Below are 19217 nucleotides of genomic sequence, written 5' to 3' on the forward strand. Positions count from 1 at the left end.
TGTATTATTTTGTTCAAGGGTGTAATTTTCAGCATCTGTGGCATACGTATATTTTTCAGAATAAAATTTATTCGTCCGTTCCAAATTTATTTTCTATTGTGCTTTATCGGTTTCGACAAATTCTCGTCTTCAGAAGCCTATAAAATCAGAAATATCATAAAGCTTTAGACCTTGGCTATACATTTATGTGAAATATAAGAAGAATATTACAGAAACGTACACTACAAGCACTTAAAATTGCTACACCACGAAAATGACGTGCTACAGACGCGAAATTTAACCGACAGGAACAAGATGCTGTGATACGCAAATGATTAGCTTTTAAGAGCATTCACACAAGGTTGGCGCCGGTGGCGACACCTACAACGTACTGACATGAGTAAAGTTTCCAACCGATTTCTTATACACAAACAGCAGTTGACCGGCGTTGCCTGGTGAAACGTTGCCTCGTGTAAGGAGGAGAAATGCGTACCATCACGTTTCCGACTTTGATAAAGGTCGGATTGTAGCCTATCGCGAATGCTTTCGTATCGTGACATTGCTGCTCGCATTGGTCGAGATCCAATGACTGTTAGCAGAATATGGAATCGGTGGGTTCAGGAGGGCAATACTGAACTCCCTGCTGGATCCCAACGGCCTCGTTTCACTAGCAGTCAAGATGACAGGCATCTTATCCGCATGACTGTAACGGATCGCGCAGCCACGTCTCGATCCCTGAGTCAACAGATGGGGACGTTTGCAAGACAATAAATATCTGCACGAACAGTTCGACGTCGTTTGCAGCAGCATGGACTACCAGCTCGGAGACCATGGCTGCGGTTACCCTTGACGCTGCATCACAGACAGGAGCGCCTGAGCTGGTGTACTCAACGACGAACCTTGGTGCACGAATGGCAAACAGTCAGTTTTTCGGATGAGCCAGGTTCTGTTTACAGCATCCGTGTTTGGCGACATCGCGGTGAACGCACACTGGAAGCGTGTATTCGTCATCGCCATACTGGCGTATCAGCCGGCGTGATGGTACGGGGTGCCATTGGTTAGATATCTCTGTCACCTCTTGTTCGCATTAACGGCACTTTGAACAGTGGACGTTACATTTCAGATGTGTTACGACCCGTGGCTCTACCTTCATTCGATCCCTGCGAAACCCTACATTTCAGCAGGATAATGCACGACCGCATGTTGCAGGTCCTGTGCGGGCCTTTCCGGATACAGAAAATGTTCGACTGCTGCCCTGGCCAGCCCATTCTCCAGATCTCCCTCCAATTGAAAACGTCTGGTCAATGGTGGCCGAGCAACTGGCTCGTCACAATACGCCAGTCACTACTCTTGACATGTCAGTTCTAGTATAATACATTTGTCCAATGAATATCCATTTATCATCTGCATTTCTGCTTGGTGTAGCAATTTTATTGGCCAGTAGTGTAATTAGTATTGCTTTAGTAGTTGTCGGTATCCTCTCCATGTAAACATAATGCCATGGTATGTCCAGAAACTTACATATTGTATGTGATTATTGTAAATACAGCACAACAGCGTAACATATACACATATGTGATTCATTGCTGCAAATTGTCAATCTGAGCTTAGAATAATCACAGACACAATACATACATTTCTGGACATTTCAAGGCATTATGTTTCTGAGAAGAAGATATCGTCATCTGCTAAGCCAATACTAAGTTTCTGTAATATACTACTTATATTTCACATAAATGTAGAGCCAAGGCCAAAAGATTTACACCGCCAGCTAACAGTGACAATGTATCTGGGATGATACAGATATATGTTGACTATATCGAACACGCTGATAACGAAAACGTCAATGAGAAACTAACATTCGGTTTTAAAGTTAAAGGGCGTGCATTTATTTTAATTTTATTTTACTGGGATTCATTATCAATACAGGCTTCGAAGTCTCGTTGACGGTAGACAAAGAGATAAAGTTTCGGGCAACAACAGCAGTGCGCATTTTTCGCTATTATTAGCCTGGGTTCGTAGCAACAAGCGGAAAGGGAAGAGGAAAGGAATGTTTCGTTTAAGAGTAGTTTCAATCTGGTACAAGCGATGTTGTGTTCGAGTGCTAGAACAAATTGGTACTGAAGTGTAGTTAGTGCATGTGGTCACTGTAATTCCTGTGATTCAATATGCCTCGCAAATGCGTAACAGTGATGACAATTTTTGCAACATATGTGGACAGACAACACTGAAATCGTAAAGGATTGCGCCTAATCAGAAATCTTCGATAAGGCCACGGGCAAAACTGGGGAAGGATTTCTCTATTTGTACGAGGAATTTCCCCGTCTTTGTGAGGCGAAAATAAAGAGGGGATTATCATGGGTCCCTAGATACGCTCAAACTGTACGAAGACGGGAAGTTCAATAGCGTCCTGAAGGGTGATTAAAATTAGCTTGGGATGCCTTTCTACAGATGTCAACAAACTTTCTACGGAATAAAAGAGCAGAAAACTATAAGGATCTTGGGGCAAATTTTTGGCATTGCAACAATAGACTGTGTTGAAGTTAAATTTCTCAGATTCGTAACTGGAATTCTTTCCTGACGACTATGGTGCTGTAACCGACGAGCACGGACAAGGGACAGTGGAGTGCATCAACAATAATCGATTACTGCTGGACACTAGTCAGGGAATCAACAGAAAACTTACAAATGCCAGCCAAGGCAATTGCGCCTTCAATGACCTTCCTCCGGTGGATAACACCCAGATAAACACGTGTATTTCAGCTTGTAAAGGCAATAACAAAGTTATCATAACTTCAAAATGAGAGCTAATCTAACATATTCATTATCATTTTCGTTATTAGCACGCCCCACACCCGAAAATAAAGCATAGCTGTCTTAATGCCAATTTAAAAAAAAAATCAACATTTTGTTGCCTAGTGTAATATCTCTAATTTCGTAGGCCTCTGAAGATGACTAATTTGTCGAAACCGATAAGCATAATACAAAAAATATTTTTGCAGCTGCCGACTAAATTTTATTCTGAAAAATATCCGATGGATGCTGATAGAAAATATATAGAAAATGACTTGCACAAAATTATTCTAAGTCCAATAAAAAGTCCTCGGAAATTACCGCCCATAGCAAATGTTCCAGCTGCAAAGGGTCCTTCCACCAGGTTCAGCAGTTACAGGGAGCGTCCGATGTGGACAGAAATATGAAATAAACTATAATATTAAAAATCACCAGTCACATATTTTTATTGCGTTAAAAGAGGGCAACGGACTGACGACATCACGAACGCGTCGATACACGTAAAACACTCTGCGTACCAAGCTTGTTTCAATTATGTTCTACATTCCCAGTCTCTACAGCCTCTGACGATGTCTCCAGCATTGGACGAAACATTAAGCAGTCATATATGCATTGGACCACGGCCTAATGCCTGTGCAACGCACATCACTTGTACGCAGAAACCGGCCGTAGAAGGGTGCACAGTATCATGGAAAGACTACACAGTTCTCGCAAATCCCTATTCGGTATTGGTGGAAGACTGCGACAATTCCGTTCTCTCCATGGAATATTTCGTATAAGGTTCAAAGGAACAAGGTAAACGGCACAAAACGTACCCTTCTTTATGGTACTACGGTAACTATTCTATGCCACGCACGTAGCAACGCTTGGATGAATATGTGGGTAGACAGTAACTTCGACTTCTCTCAACACCCGAAAAGGAATAGGTCAGAATTTCGCTAACATTGCTTCCACCGCAAATCCTTGCGGCGCGCGTATGCTTGTAGACGTAAACTGTAGCAGAGTAGTGGTAGTTAGTCTGCAGAGGTCTAGGCAAAAAGTGAAGAGCGGCAGTGGCCGGCGGCGTTGCCACCTGCTTTCTCGCGGCTTCCGGTACATGGGCTCTCGCTCGGCTCAAGGTCACTGAGCTTCCGGACGAGCGTCGACCACAGCGTCACGGGGTGAAATCCTCGATATCGCAATGCAGCGTAGAACGTCGAAGCTCTACACTATCAATGACTTCACTACCGCCAATCTCGTCCTCCTCTCTGGTTGCCTAAAACACATTTCGCTTTTATCCGTACAATGCACGACAGTGCAAGTCTTGCTACACGGGATACCGGAAACCTTTACGGTGAAGTTACACAGCAGAGGATACCAGACTGAGCACTTTGGACTACATAGTGCTCGGAAATGAATATTAAGTTTTTATTTGTATTAACAACTTATTCTTTATAGCAACATTTTCAGCACACAGCAACCGTTCAAAGCTATGACCGCACACACCTGGCGGTAAGTCGTGCCTGGATGGATCAGTCGGCTAAAGCTTTGTCAGCGGAAGACGAGGAACCAAGCTCGAGTGCCAGCTCGGCACACAGAGCAACGAAGACACTGCTGCAGAGTGAAAACTCATGCTGCCTAGAGCGTAATCCGTTGACGGAATTCAGCCTATAAACATCTCGCTCCATTTCTTGCACAGGGTCTGTAATTGAGGACAATTTTCACACGCAACAACTACTTACTTTACTTTCCATGTGGTATGGGCCTTATCGACCATACGCCTGCTCTATGAGCCTCTTCCACGTCTGCCTGTCCAATGCGCTGTTTGTCCAGTTGCTGCTGCTGTTCATCCTCATTGTGTTCTCCCGAATGTTATCCCGCCATCTGATTGTGGGTCTCCCTCTTCTTCCCGTTCCTTCTACTGTTCTGCTGAATGCCATTCTAGGTAGTCTGTTCTCTGTCGTTCTTGCTATATGGCCTGCCCAATTCAACCTTCTCCTCTTGAGCACTTTGACGATGTTACGGTGTTTGTACAGATCTCTTAATTCTTCATTTCTTCTTATTCTCCATTCCATGTTATTTTCGTCGTATACCGGTCCAAAAATTTTCCTTAGTACTTTTCTTTCGAATATTAACAGTTTTTCTTCATCTTTCTTTCTAAATATTAATGTTTCACATCCATATAACATCACAGGTATAATGGTTGACGATATAAGCGGATTTTGAAGTTACTGCTAAGTGATCTTTTTCTTAGAATTTTGATGAAACTAAGAAGTGTCTTGTTTGCTGTTGATAAACGGGCATCTATATCTGTTCTGTTGGTATTACTAAAAATACTTCCTAGGTACTTGAAGTGGTCAACAGTCTTGAAATTGAATCCATCTACAGTCAGAGGTGCATCTTTTCTGATTTTCTTACTTATGGGCAGGTATTCTGTCTTTTCTTCATTAACATGTAATCCTGTTTTCTCAGCAATTTTGTAGTAATTTTGCATCATTCTGATTAATTCTCTTTTGAAACTACTTATTAGTGCTACATCATCTGCATAGTTTAGTCTTGTAATGTTCACAACCTGTAGCTGAATCCCTTGTGGACTGGTTTTAGAAAATTCTCTACCAATCTTCTCTAGAACAAGGTTAAATAAAATAGGTGAAATGGCAATCCCTTGTCTCAGTCCAGTGTACACCTTAAAATCTTCAGTTTCTCCTACCGGTGTCTTTATGCGACAAGTTTCATCGATACACATTTCAACTAATATGATTAATTTTGATGGTATTTTAAATTCCTTCATTATATTTAGGAGTGTCTGTCGGTGTATGCTATCATAGGCCTTTTTAAAATCTACGAATAATATGTGGACATCTACACTGAATTCTCACGCCTGCTCAGTTACTTGTCTTAGGGTGAATAAATAATCTAATGTGGATCTGTTTCTGCGGAAACCGCATTGGTAGTCCCCAATCAGTTCTTCTGTTATTGATATCAGCCTGTTTAATAGGCAGCTTGATAAGATTTTGTAGGTGACATCCAGTAAGGCAATTCCTCTGTAGTTATCACAAACTAGTGGATCATTCTTCTTAAATATGGGGCACACAATTGCAGTTTTCCAATCTGCAGGAATGGTTTCCGTCTCCCAAATTGTTTCTATTAACGCCTGTATTTCTAATTCCAGTTGTGGGCCTCCATTCTTTTATAATTCAGCGTATATCTTGTCCTCGCCAAAAGCCTTGTTATTCTTTAATTTCTTTATTGCTTGCTGTATTTCATTTACTGATGGGGTAGTAACTGTATCAGCTGTATCAACTGTATCAGGTTCTTCCAATTTAAAGTAAGAGCTAATAAATTTGCAAGTATCAGTGATACATTTATGAACTGCTAAATGTGACGAATCCACTGCAGTGCATGGATTTTATGAAAATTTGCTATTTGGCTGTTCAATCTTACACGAAACTGTGAAATTTGTTTGGACTCGACATCTACAGAAAACGAGTTTTTCCAATAATGAACGTCTACTGTATATGGTAAACAATTATGGATAGTTTTAGACAAAGCAACTTACTGCTTCCCAATCAGGGGTCGCAGTTACCTGCCCCAATACGGAATTTGATAACATTAAAAGGAACTGAGAAAACTTAAAACCATAACCTTTCCGCCACGCTATCATTACGGCCTAAGTCACCATGGTACCTGTATGTTTCTAGGCAGACTGGCATCTGTGCGGTATCACGACCACTGTTAATAAACTGCTAATGTTCAAGCTACCATTCAAAATGTCTGAAGCCAGAGTTCTTTATATATATATATATATATATATATATATATATAAGGTGGTGCCCCTGAAAACAAAGGTAGTGTCAACTGCGAAGTTCCAAAGAACATCAACATATTTTTCCTCTGCGGCCACTGCTGAAACGAAGAAAACTAAAGTACATAGTTTCAGGGACACTGATCAATCAGTTCTTATAAAACCTTGAAACGACGCGAGTGACAAAACAAAAAGGCAATGTAAAGAAACTGAAGAGATTTTTTGATTCATCAACAGAAGACAGTTCTATGGGAAGCCCCTAGAGTGGTCTATGAAAATAATAATGGATATAACGAGGTACAGTACCTTAATGACAGGATTTATCGAATTATTACTTGTTCAGTATGTAAAATAAATTTTACCTGTAAAATTTTAAGACTTCAGCAACATATATTCTTCAAGTAATTCAATACCATGTGTTTCCCGAAAATTTTGTCTTTTTGTAGATGCTGACTTTAGTAAAAACGGTCCTCAATTGCTGTTTCACCATACGTTTAACACATTGTGGTCTTTGCCGTCAGCATTTCAGCGTCATACTGAAGCTTCTGCAATGACGAGCCCTTTTCCACGCGACGCAATGCCATCGCCTCAAATTCAATTGTGAACTCAATTCACTGTCAAGAGGTCTGGCCAGCCATGTGTCCGTCGCTTCAACGAAGCAGTTTATCGTCACTTCTTATCCATGGCGATAAATTCTCTCTGATTAAGATGGAGCCTGCTGCCAATGTTTCATCTGTACATCATACTGCCTTTCCTGACACTACATACCCCTGACTCTTACAGTAAATATTTGTCATCAAGTTGCCGAAACTAGTCTCTGGAAATCAGTCAAGAACCGTAAACGGCCGTGAACTGTGACGTGAACACATCGCAAGCGGCTTTCGTGTTGTCACAAAGTCGAAGAGGTAGGCGGCTTGTTTGCTATGATGGAACAAGTGCAGTTCATAAACACACCTTGCTTATTCAAGATCTTGTACCGCCTGAAATATCAATGTCCCACCATTTGTCCCCGGTCTCAAGCTACAATTTACGTATCTAATAACTTCTGGCGTAAGGTTCTAGCACACAATGTAAATGACTTTCTTCACTAACAGTAACAATTTCAAATAATCTTGCTAATATCGGGAGGTAGACACTGGTGGATTTTTTCAAACTTATTTGGATTCAATATTTATTACCAATTCGAAACATTAAGTAACAGAATTTATTAATCAAAATGTTTTATCATTAATCTCATAAAAACGAGTTTTCATAATTAATTAGAATCCGTTACAAGGACATTAATGTTGCTAAAACTGTTTAATTCATTACGAATACTACTTTTTCATGCAAACAAAGATCGTATGACATTGTTGGCCGGGAGCCCCTTGCGGGGGAGTTCGGCCGCCGAATTGCAAGTTCTTTCTTTTTCGTTGACGCCACTTCGGCGACTTGCGGGTTAATGATGATGAAAATAATGATGATGCACACACAACACGCAGTCCCCCGGTGGGAATCGAACCCGAAGCCACTGCGTGGTCTGCGAAAACGCTACCGCTACGCTACGGAGGCGGACTTTTGATGCAAAAAAAAAAAAAAAAAAAAAAAAATTGTTCAAATGACTCTGAGCACTATGGGACTTAACATCTATGGTCATCAGTCCCCTAGAACTTAGAACTACTTAAACCTAACTAAACTAAGGACAGCACACAACACCCAGTCATCACGAGGCAGAGAAAACCCCTGACCCCATCGGGAATCGAACCCGGGAACCCGGGCATGGGAAGCGAGAACGCTACCGCACAACCACGAGCTGGGACTTTTGATGCAATTTATAATGAAAAATGTTATTTTGATTAAAAATAATCATTCATGTAAATATTTTAGTTAAATTTTCAATTTGATAATAAATATTGAATTAAAATAAAAGTTCAAAACTGTGGTTTACTGAGAGATTAAATAGTTAGACGCTTACCTACGGCCAATTAGGTTAAATGCTATTTTTCCCGCGCGTGAATGAGAGTTTCCTAAAGCAGTAACGCGTTACTTTTAAGTCCAGGCTATTTGCAGACATAAGGGAGTACACACTACAAAGGAGATTGCTTACAAATTAGTCATGCGACCGGTTCTAGAATATTGCTCAAGTGTTTGGGACCCGTACCAGATAGGACCAACAGAGGATATTGGACGTATACAGAGACGGGCAGCAGCAGGTTCTCTAGGCTGCAAGAATGGTAATAGATTTGTCTAATCCGTGCGGAGACTGTCACAGAGATACGGAAGGAACTGAACTGGAAGACTCTTGAAGATATATGTAAATTTTCCCGAGAAAGTCTATTGAAGTTTACGAACCGGCTTTAAATGATTACTCTAGGAATATACTATAAACCCCCTAAGTATCGCTTACATGGTGATCGTGAGGATAAAATTAGAATAATTATTCCACGCACAGAGGCATTCAAACAACCATTCTTCCCGCGCTCCATACGTGAATGGAACAAGAAGAAACCCGAACTGGTACAATGGGACGTACCCTCTACCACGCACCTCACGGTGGTTTGCACAGTATAGATGTAGATATACGCAGTCCCTGCTGTGTCTTCTCTATACGGCCCAGACAACACCAGACCTGCGCAGACTAAAAAAATCGTCAGACATGCTTCCTGCTCAATAGTGCAACGCCAGAAGCAGCCACAACAAACACTAACTGTATATCATATGAGGACGAAATCAAGCCATCAAAAAGTTAGCTCCGATCTTACTGGAGATGCTATGTCGCTACCTCCTCCGCCCTTTGAACCGATGTTGATGATTATTATTATTATATTATTATTATTACCTGACGAAAAGTCCACATGCCAATCCCATGGTTGTGGCTATGGCTGTCCGCACAAGCGGAACAGTTTATAAGGCGTCACAGTTTGCCTCCCTTCCACGCCAGTTTAGGGATGAGGCCTGACAGCTCACAAAATGTCGGCACTCTTGTAACACTGGAGTCAGTATCGGCGAGGATGGTGGGCACATCCCCATCGAGACTGAGGGCTGCCCTGAAATCAGTATATAAGACACAAGTTGCCAAACTATGCAGAACTGAAAGTGGAACACTAAAATCTCAGAGGGGTGGATCCTCCCACCGGAGGAGGAAGCCAAGTGTTAAAAGGGCTACGTTGATGCGCAGTCAAGTAAGCAGAACCCCCTTGCGGCGGCGAGGCTGATACGAAGTCCGCCATGACTCTGTGGTCGATTTGAGTGACCGCAGTTTGTTTTGTCCCCCCTTCAACCAATCAATCTCTCACTGACACATGATGCGTCTGTCAGAAAATGAGATGACTGGACACTGACGGACACCACCATCCCGATATGCTTCCTTGGCCGTTTTGTCGAGCATGTCGTTTCCCTGTATCCTGATATGGCCAGATACCCAGCAAAAGATCACCTCCTTGCCATGGTATTGGAGTCGAAGTAAGGAGTCGTGGATGAGCGAGCCCTTTGAACCGCATTATACAGCCAGTTACAGGGGTCAAAACAGTTTAAAGTGAACTCTCAACAAGGACGCAATTTAGGATTTATCACAGTAACAAATCACAGTCATCGGTGACAGACCAAACTCTTGGACTGAACGAATACTGAACTCAGGACTTCTGGGTTTGTAGTCTGGTATCAAGTAACGTACAAAATACACTCCTGGAAATGGAAAAAAGAACACATTGACACCGGTGTGTCAGACCCACCATACTTGCTCCGGACACTGCGAGAGGGCTGTACAAGCAATGATCACACGCACGGCACAGCGGACACACCCGGAACCGCGGTGTTGGCCGTCGAATGGCGCTAGCTGCGCAGCATTTGTGCACCGCCGCCGTCAGTGTCAGCCAGTTTGCCGTGGCATACGGAGCTCCATCGCAGTCTTTAACACTGGTAGCATGCCGCGACAGCGTGGACGTGAACCGTATGTGCAGTTGACGGACTTTGAGCGAGGGCGTATAGTGGGCATGCGGGAGGCCGGGTGGACGTACCGCCGAATTGCTCAACACGTGGGGCGTGAGGTCTCCACAGCACATCGATGTTGTCGCCAGTGGTCGGCGGAAGGTGCACGTGCCCGTCGACCTGGGACCGGACCGCAGCGACGCACGGATGCACGCCAAGACCGTAGGATCCTACGCAGTGCCGTAGGGGACCGCACCGCCACTTCCCAGCAAATTAGGGACACTGTTGCTCCTGGGGTATCGGCGAGGACCATTCGCAACCGTCTCCATGAAGCTGGGCTACGGTCCCGCACACCGTTAGGCCGTCTTCCGCTCACGCCCCAACATCGTGCAGCCCGCCTCCAGTGGTGTCGCGACAGGCGTGAATGGAGGGACGAATGGAGACGTGTCGTCTTCAGCGATGAGAGTCGCTTCTGCCTTGGTGCCAATGATGGTCGTATGCGTGTTTGGCGCCGTGCAGGTGAGCGCCACAATCAGGACTGCATACGACCGAGGCACACAGGGCCAACACCCGGCATCACGGTGTGGGGAGCGATCTCCTACACTGGCCGTACACCACTGGTGATCGTCGAGGGAACACTGAATAGTGCACGGTACATCCAAACCGTCATCGAACCCATCGTTCTACCATTCCTAGACCGGCAAGGGAACTTTCTGTTCCAACAGGACAATGCACGTCCGCATGTATCCCGTGCCACCCAACGTGCTCTAGAAGGTGTACGTCAACTACCCTGGCCAGCAAGATCTCCGGATCTATCCCCCATTGAGCATGTTTGGGACTGGATGAAGCGTCGTCTCACGCGGTCTGCACGTCCAGCACGAACGCTGGTCCAACTGAGGCGCCAGGTGGAAATGGCATGGCAAGCCGTTCCACAGGACTACATCCAGCATCTCTACGATCGTCTCCATGGGAGAATAGCAGCCTGCATTGCTGCGAAAGGTGGATATACACTGTACTAGTGCCGACATTGTGCATGCTCTGTTGCCTGTGTCTATGTGCCTGTGGTTCTGTCAGTGTGATCATGTGATGTATCTGACCCCAGGAATGTGTCAATAAAGTTTCCCCTTCCTGGGACAATGAATTCACGGTGTTCTTATTTCAATTTCCAGGAGTGTATATAATGCAGCGCAAGAGGTGTGAAACATGGAGAGGATTCAACGTATCCCTCCGTTCTTATCCAAAGGCATAAACTTTCAACTAGCGATTGCCGAGAACTCGTTACCTTCGTGGTGCAGCACCATCATATTGGAAAACAGATTTGATTGCAGACCGGAACCCTGCCCGCCCGCCCAGTCACAAACTCATCACAGTGCTGAGTTTCTTTCGTCGTGTGCTGATCGCGATGTCTCATAGTGCACTCGGCAGGCTCACGTCACATAACTCGCTTACTACACCTTCTGGCAGCCGAACGTGAAGGTACTGACAGCTGCACCTCAACCAATACAGTAACTATCTCTATGGCAACGCCTCACTGTTGTCACAGCTCTATAGAATGCTACTGTTTTCACCTGCAGACGTTTGTGCTTCACAGCTGAAAGCCGGCTGCCAGAGATCATCTTACGCTGTCTCGACTGTAGCCACTGTGATACGACAATGTAATATATACAGTCACGACACTCCCTGCTGCGAAAGTTGTTACCGTCTGACAGTTGGAGCAACACTAGCGCTCCAAGCGGTGAGAAAACAGTCACAAGCGTCGTAAGTACAATGTTTGTTTTTAATTATTTCAAAAATGATTCAAATGGCTCTGAGCACTATGGAACTTCTGAGGTCATCAGTCCCCTAGAACTTAGAACTACTTAAACCTAACTAACCTAAGGACATCACACACATCCATGCCCGAGGCAGGATTCGAACCTGCGATTTTAATTATTTCCTAGTGAATTAACGAAGTAGTTATTTAATTTGCTTTCCACGCGTTAGCAAATTACCAAGATACATGAATTATCGAGAAATACATGTGAAAACAGCTGAATCACAATGATTTAGTGACATAAGCTACAACCTACTCATGAGGAAGCACTTTCCAACATAGGTATATTTGCAGCTTATTCCGCTGTAAGCGATAGAATACAAAAAGATACTTCATGAACTGAAATCATCATCATATATTTCTGTTTCTGTCTTATCATACACACTTTCCTTGAGACCTAAAAATTTTTTATGGAGTCTAATGATTCTCCCATTATCACACTTCACTCGACTTCGTAATACACCACATTTCTGAAAATGAAATCACTTTTGTTCAAAAGCGAAATATTTATGATTCTTGCCGTTTGTGGCAACGGCCTTGCCACAGTGGATACACCGGTTCCCGTGAGATCACCGAAGTTAAGCGCTGTCGGACGTGGCCGGCACTTGGATGGGTGACCATCCAGCCGCCATGCGCTGTTGCCATTTTTCTGCGTGCACTCGGCCTCGTGATGCCAATTGAGGAGCTACTCGACAGAATAGTAGCGGCTCCGGTCAAAGAAAACCATCATCACGACCGGGAGAACGGTGTGCTGACCACACGCCCCTCTTATCCGCATCCTCAACTGAGGATGACACGGCGATCGGATGGTCCCGATGGGCCACTTGTGGCCTGAAGACGGTGTGCTGCTTGCCGTTTGTAGCTCAGATTTAGCAACAATTATAGAATCGTTTTTTTCCTGTGTTGTTAACTAGTTTTACTGCTTTTGACGATCTATTAGCACATCTGCGTGGTCTTCCCTTAAGTTACAGTTGGCGTGGCCAATTTTGTACGTTAAAGACTATGTATTGCACTCCGTATAGATTTCCTACGTTCTACATTCACTGATTTGACTGAAAGTGTAGCGAACGGAACTCTTGCTTCGTTGGATAGATATACAATGTCTCCCTGTAAAAGGTCAGGTCTCTGGTATTTGCTAGCAATTTTTTGTTACTAAACGAAAACGACGTTGAGTAAATAACTGCATGTTACAACATAATCGTAAATACGCTTTTCTGTAATGAAAGGTTCTGTACCTCCAAGGGTCCTTAGGAAAGTAAATAATGACAAATATTGTGTAATTTGAAACTTCCTGGCAGATTAAAACTGTGTGCCCGACCGAGACTCGAACTCGGGACCTTTGCCTTTCGCGGGCAAGTGCTCTACCACTGAGCTACCGAAGCACGACTCACGACCGGTACTCACAGCTTTACTTCTGCCAGTACCTCGTCTCCTACCTTCCAAACTTTACAGAAGCTCTCCTGCGAACCTTGCAGAACTAGCACTCCTGAAAGAAAGGATATTGCGGAGACATGGCTTAGCCACAGCCTGGGGGATGTTTCCAGAATGAGATTTTCACTCTGCAGCGGAGTGTGCGCTGATATGAAACTTCCTGGCAGATTAAAACTGTGTGCCCGACCGAGACTCGAACTCGGGACCTTTGCCTTTCGCGGGCAAGTGCTCTACCACTGAGCTACCGAAGCACGACTCACGACCGGTACTCACAGCTTTACTTCTGCCAGTACCTCGTCTCCTACCTTCCAAACTTTACAGAAGCTCTCCTGCGAACCTTGCAGAACTAGCACTCCTGAAAGAAAGGATATTGCGGAGACATGGCTTAGCCACAGCCTGGGGGATGTTTCCAGAATGAGATTTTCACTCTGCAGCGGAGTGTGCGCTGATATGAAACTTCCTGGCAGATTAAAACTGTGTGCCCGACCGAGACTCGAACTCGGGACCTTTGCCTTTCGCGGGCAAGTGCTCTACCACTGAGCTACCGAAGCACGACTCACGACCGGTACTCACAGCTTTACTTCTGCCAGTACCTCGTCTCCTACCTTCCAAACTTTACAGAAGCTCTCCTGCGAACCTTGCAGAACTAGCACTCCTGAAAGAAAGGATATTGCGGAGACATGGCTTAGCCACAGCCTGGGGGATGTTTCCAGAATGAGATTTTCACTCTGCAGCGGAGTGTGCGCTGATATGAAACTTCCTGGCAGATTAAAACTGTGTGCCCGACCGAGACTCGAACTCGGGACCTTTGCCTTTCGCAGGCAAGTGCTCTACCACTGAGCTACCGAAGCACGACTCACGACCGGTACTCACAGCTTTACTTCTGCCAGTACCTCGTCTCCTACCTTCCAAACTTTACAGAAGCTCTCCTGCGAACCTTGCAGAACTAGCACTCCTGAAAGAAAGGATATTGCGGAGACATGGCTTAGCCACAGCCTGGGGGATGTTTCCAGAATGAGATTTTCACTCTGCAGCGGAGTGTGTAATTTGTGTAATTTGTTTCGTTATTGCCAATGTTATGGTGCTACATACGTCCCCTCTTGCACAATTTATGTCACTAGCATTCGCACTTCTCCGATATCGTATTCGTATGTGACGTTTGCTGGCCGCTTAAGGCGCTGTGGGCAACAAAACCGAGACGGAGTGTCGCGACTTATGTTTGACTGTGATGATACTAAGAGTACTGAAGCAACAGTTAACTGTTATACAAGCATTCAACCGGCATCTTTCGATTTTGAACGACCCGCAGCACCTTACAATTCCCACTTCTATATAGTACCTAAGTAATCTGAAAGTGACAAGAGGCGAATACTTATAGAGTACATTACAGCAAGCTGGAGACGGAATTACTGTACGTCCGACAGGTTCGAGCAACCGGTCCCACATACACCCGATTGCCTCTTCTACTCTTCAACATTAGCAGTACTCACTGCTGGTCTTGAACTGGAGTGTCAGCGTGGGAGACAGAAAACCTCCCAATAGAGACTAGGCCTCTACGTCAAATACAGCAACAAAGACGACGAAATAAATAACTAGAATTATCAACTGTGTTCTGATGTGTCAGTCTATGATGCCACTTTCCTTCGATGGCCGAAGAAGAAAGAACAATGATTGATCTCCAAAATTACTGAAGTTTATTTACTGCAATTAATAAGTTGACTGTCGCACGCATAGTGATGGATGTTTTACATCCATACCGGTGGGCTCTGTAAAACTACTTAACTCCATTTACTTAAATTAACACGCTGACTGCTGCACGCTTAAGCTGTCATCACATAGGGCATGTTCCACATCGCGAAACACGCCAGATATGGTGCCCATAGGGATTGCTGAGCGCTACATTTCACGGAACGTAATCCTCATCGTATTTGCAATCGCAGTGCTCTCCAACGGCAGTTCTCGTCTGCATCGGAGGGGGGGAGGGGGGGGGGGGAGAGGTACACACAAATTCATTACAATATGAGCCGCTTAAAACAGATGCGTTAACCTTGATAGCAATTATCAAAGACGAGTGGAGAAAATCGCGAAGACGGTCTGGACTCGTTGATGGCTTGAACAGCGAAATGCTGGTAGAGGAACACTTTACAACGCTGTATAACGATCTAGATACATACTAGAGGAAGTTATTCGTTAACTCAATCGAATCGTCAATCATTAAATTATGCGCATTCATAATATCCATATTTTCAGTATTGTACTGACTATCATCCCTTTGAAATAACGTACTCTCACAGATTTCAAAATAGGGATTTGTTTGAGGATTTCATTTCAATAGAATCGATTTTTCATTGAAAACGATATTTACTGGCGATACAAACATGAGGCAGTAAGTACAACCAAGAGATACGTATATATGGATTTGACATAAATTTTCATAATAGTCAAAACGACCAGTACGTAACTTGTTTTTACTGGCATAGATCGGTAGCCACTAAAATTTCTGGCTATTGGGGATACATTCCAATCGTTGCGCTATGCAACAAGAATGCACCAAATACATTATATATAGATAACATCGTCAACTGCAGACAATACTCCTATTGAATTAAGCCTAATAAGAAATACCGAGAATCTTTTAGTACACAAAAGATGAAAATAAAGTTGTGAGTAGATGGAAGTGAACCTGTTACTTTCCGCTTCATAGTTCATGACATAACCAACAACGCGACCACTTTGACATGACACCAGTGTAGATATACACTGCGGTGACCAAAATCATGCGATACCTCCTAATATCGCGACGAACCTCCTTTTGCTCGGAGTAGTGCAACAACTCGGCGTAGCATGGGCACATTTGCTGCAAGTCCCCTGCAGAAATACTGGACCATGTTACCTCTAGAGGCGTCCATAAGCGCGAATATTTAGTCCGTGCTGGATTTTGTGCACGAAATGACCTCGCGATTATGCCTCATAATGTTCGATGGGTGGCAAATCATTCGCTCTAACTGTCCAGAATGTTCTTCGAACCAATCGTGAACAACTGTGGCCCAGTGAGATGGCACATTGTAATCCATAATCATTCGAGCGCTTTTTGGAGAACATCAAGCCCATTATGGCTGCAAATTGTCTCTAAATAGCTGAATATAGCCATTTCCACTCAATGATCGGTTCAGTTCGACGAGATGACCCAGGGCACTCTATGTAAACGTCGCCCGCATTATTATGGAGCCACCACCCGCTTCCGCACTGCCTTGTTGCCAACCTGGATCCGTGGCTTGGCGAGGTCTGTGCCACACACTGACCCCACTATCAGCTATTAGCAACTGAAATAGGGACTCAGCTGACCACCCCACAGTTTTCTAGTCATCTACGGCCCAACCGATATCGTCACGAGCCCAGTACAGGTGGTGCAGGCGATGTCGTCTGCTTACAAAGGCACTTGCGTCGGATCAGTCTGCCGGCACAGCCTATTAACGCTACATGTCGCCACACTGACCTAATGGATACGTTCGTCGTACGTCCCACTTTGACTTCTGCGGTTATTCCACGCAGTGTTACTTGTCTGTTAGGTCTGACAAATCTACGCAAAGGCCGCTGCTCTCGGTCGTTAAGTGAAGGCCGTCGACCACTGGTGAGGGTTAATGCCTAAAATTTAGAGTTCTCAGCACATTCTTGACACTGTGACTCTCGGAATATTGCATTCCCTAACGATTTCAGACACTGAATGTCCCATGCGTGTAGCTCCGACTGCCATTCTGCTTTCGAAGGTTTAATTCTTGTCGTACCGCCATAATCACGTCGGAATCCTTTTCAAAGTAATCACCTGAGTAATACGCTAACACAATGCCCTTTTATACCAATTATACGCGATATTACCGCCATCTGTATATGTGCGCTGTCCCATGACTTCTCACCTCAGTGTATTGTACGAGGGTAATCCCAAAAGTAAAGTCTCCTTTTTTTTATATAAGTACATAGACCTGTTTGTTTCTCCAATGGTTTACATCAGTTTACAGCTTGAACATTTGGCTATTTTTCGACATAATCATCATTTATGTCGATGCATTTTTGTAGACACTGTGGCAGTTTTTGTATGCCCATGTCATACCAGCTCACCGCCATGCTGTTCAGAAAGTTATGAACCTCTTCTTTCACCTCGTCGTCGGAGCTGAATCGCTTTCCGGCCAAATGTTCTTTTAACCTAGGGGACAGGTGATGGTCAATGGGCGCCAAGTCAGGACTATAGGGTGGGTGGGTGGGTGATTATGTTCCACTGAAACTGTTGCAGGAGAGCAACGGTTTGCCGAGCGATGTGTGGGCAAGCGTTGTCATGGAGAATGTTTACGCCCTTGCTCAACATTCCTCTTCTCCGGTTCTGAATTGCCCGTTTGAGTTTTTTCAGTCTCACAGTTCCTGTCAGCGTTAATTGTGTTGCCAGTGGGCATAAAGTCGACCAACAATACCCCTTTCCGATCCCAAAAACGGTTGTCATGACTTCACTGGCAGACAGTGTTTGCTTGAATTTCCGTGGCTTTGGCGAAGAAGGATGCCGTCACTGGCGTGATTGTTGCTTGGTCTCAGGTGTAAAGTGGTATACCCAGGTTTCGTCACCCGTGGCAATTGGGTCCAGAAAGTTGTCCTGCTCGGCTGCAAGGCGGTGGAAAAATGCGCGGGAAGTATCAACTCGTTGCCGCATGTGGTCCTAAGTCAGCATGCGTGGCACCCATCTTGCGCACATCTTCCGGTAGTTCAATGTTTCCATTAAAATTCGGTAAGCGGTGCTTCGGGAAACCTCAGGAATCAAAGTGCAGAGATCATACAGGGTGATCCGCCGATTTTCACGCATGATTTGCTTAACATTCAACACTTTCTCCTCAGAAATTGACGGTCTCCTGCTCCTTCGTTCGTCGTGAATTTCGGTCCGACCAGCTGCAAACTCCCTACACCACTTACGAACAGTTTTGACATCCATGCACGACTCACCATACACTTCCGTCAATTGGCGATGGATTTCAATCGGCGCAGTGCCCTTTGCGTTCTGCCACACAAACAGAGATCCGTACTTTATATATATAAAAGGAGACATTACTTTTGGGATTACCCTCGTATATAGTGTTTCACGGCTGTATCTACAAATGTCCTTATTTGATACTTAACTATGACAGATTATACCCAAAAAGATGCGCTTTCGATAGATTATCTTTGAGCCGTAGCTCAGGAACGGAATAGTAACTTAGGCCTTCGACTATTGATGCACAGTTTCCTGTCTTAATAATAAACAGTACCTAATACCTCGCGTTTTCGAGAGATTCTCAATTTGCTGATGCTTTGAAACAGCTTATATTCATAACATGTAATATACAAAAACGGAGTTAACTTCATACAATATGACGGCTCCTAAGTTCTGCTTGTGACGTGAAAAGTCGCATCTCATTGGCTACGTTCTTCTCCACGTGGCGAAAATCTTACTATAGATTCTTCATTCACGCTTCACGTGCAGTGTAGTGGAAC

At 44.3% G+C, this 19217-nt stretch overlaps 1 protein-coding gene and 1 pseudogene across 1 annotated transcript in view; one reads left to right on the forward strand and one right to left on the reverse strand.

Annotated features, from left to right (window-relative positions):
• Nucleotides 1–19217, reverse strand: part of LOC126194758 (protein numb) — a 252370-nt gene that overhangs the window by 182550 nt on the left and 50603 nt on the right. The gene's annotated exons all lie outside the window — the stretch shown is intronic.
• Nucleotides 12803–12919, forward strand: LOC126196028 (5S ribosomal RNA; annotated as a pseudogene).

This window comes from Schistocerca nitens, chromosome 7, assembly GCF_023898315.1.
Source record: "Schistocerca nitens isolate TAMUIC-IGC-003100 chromosome 7, iqSchNite1.1, whole genome shotgun sequence".
Lineage (NCBI taxonomy): Eukaryota > Metazoa > Arthropoda > Insecta > Orthoptera > Acrididae > Schistocerca > Schistocerca nitens.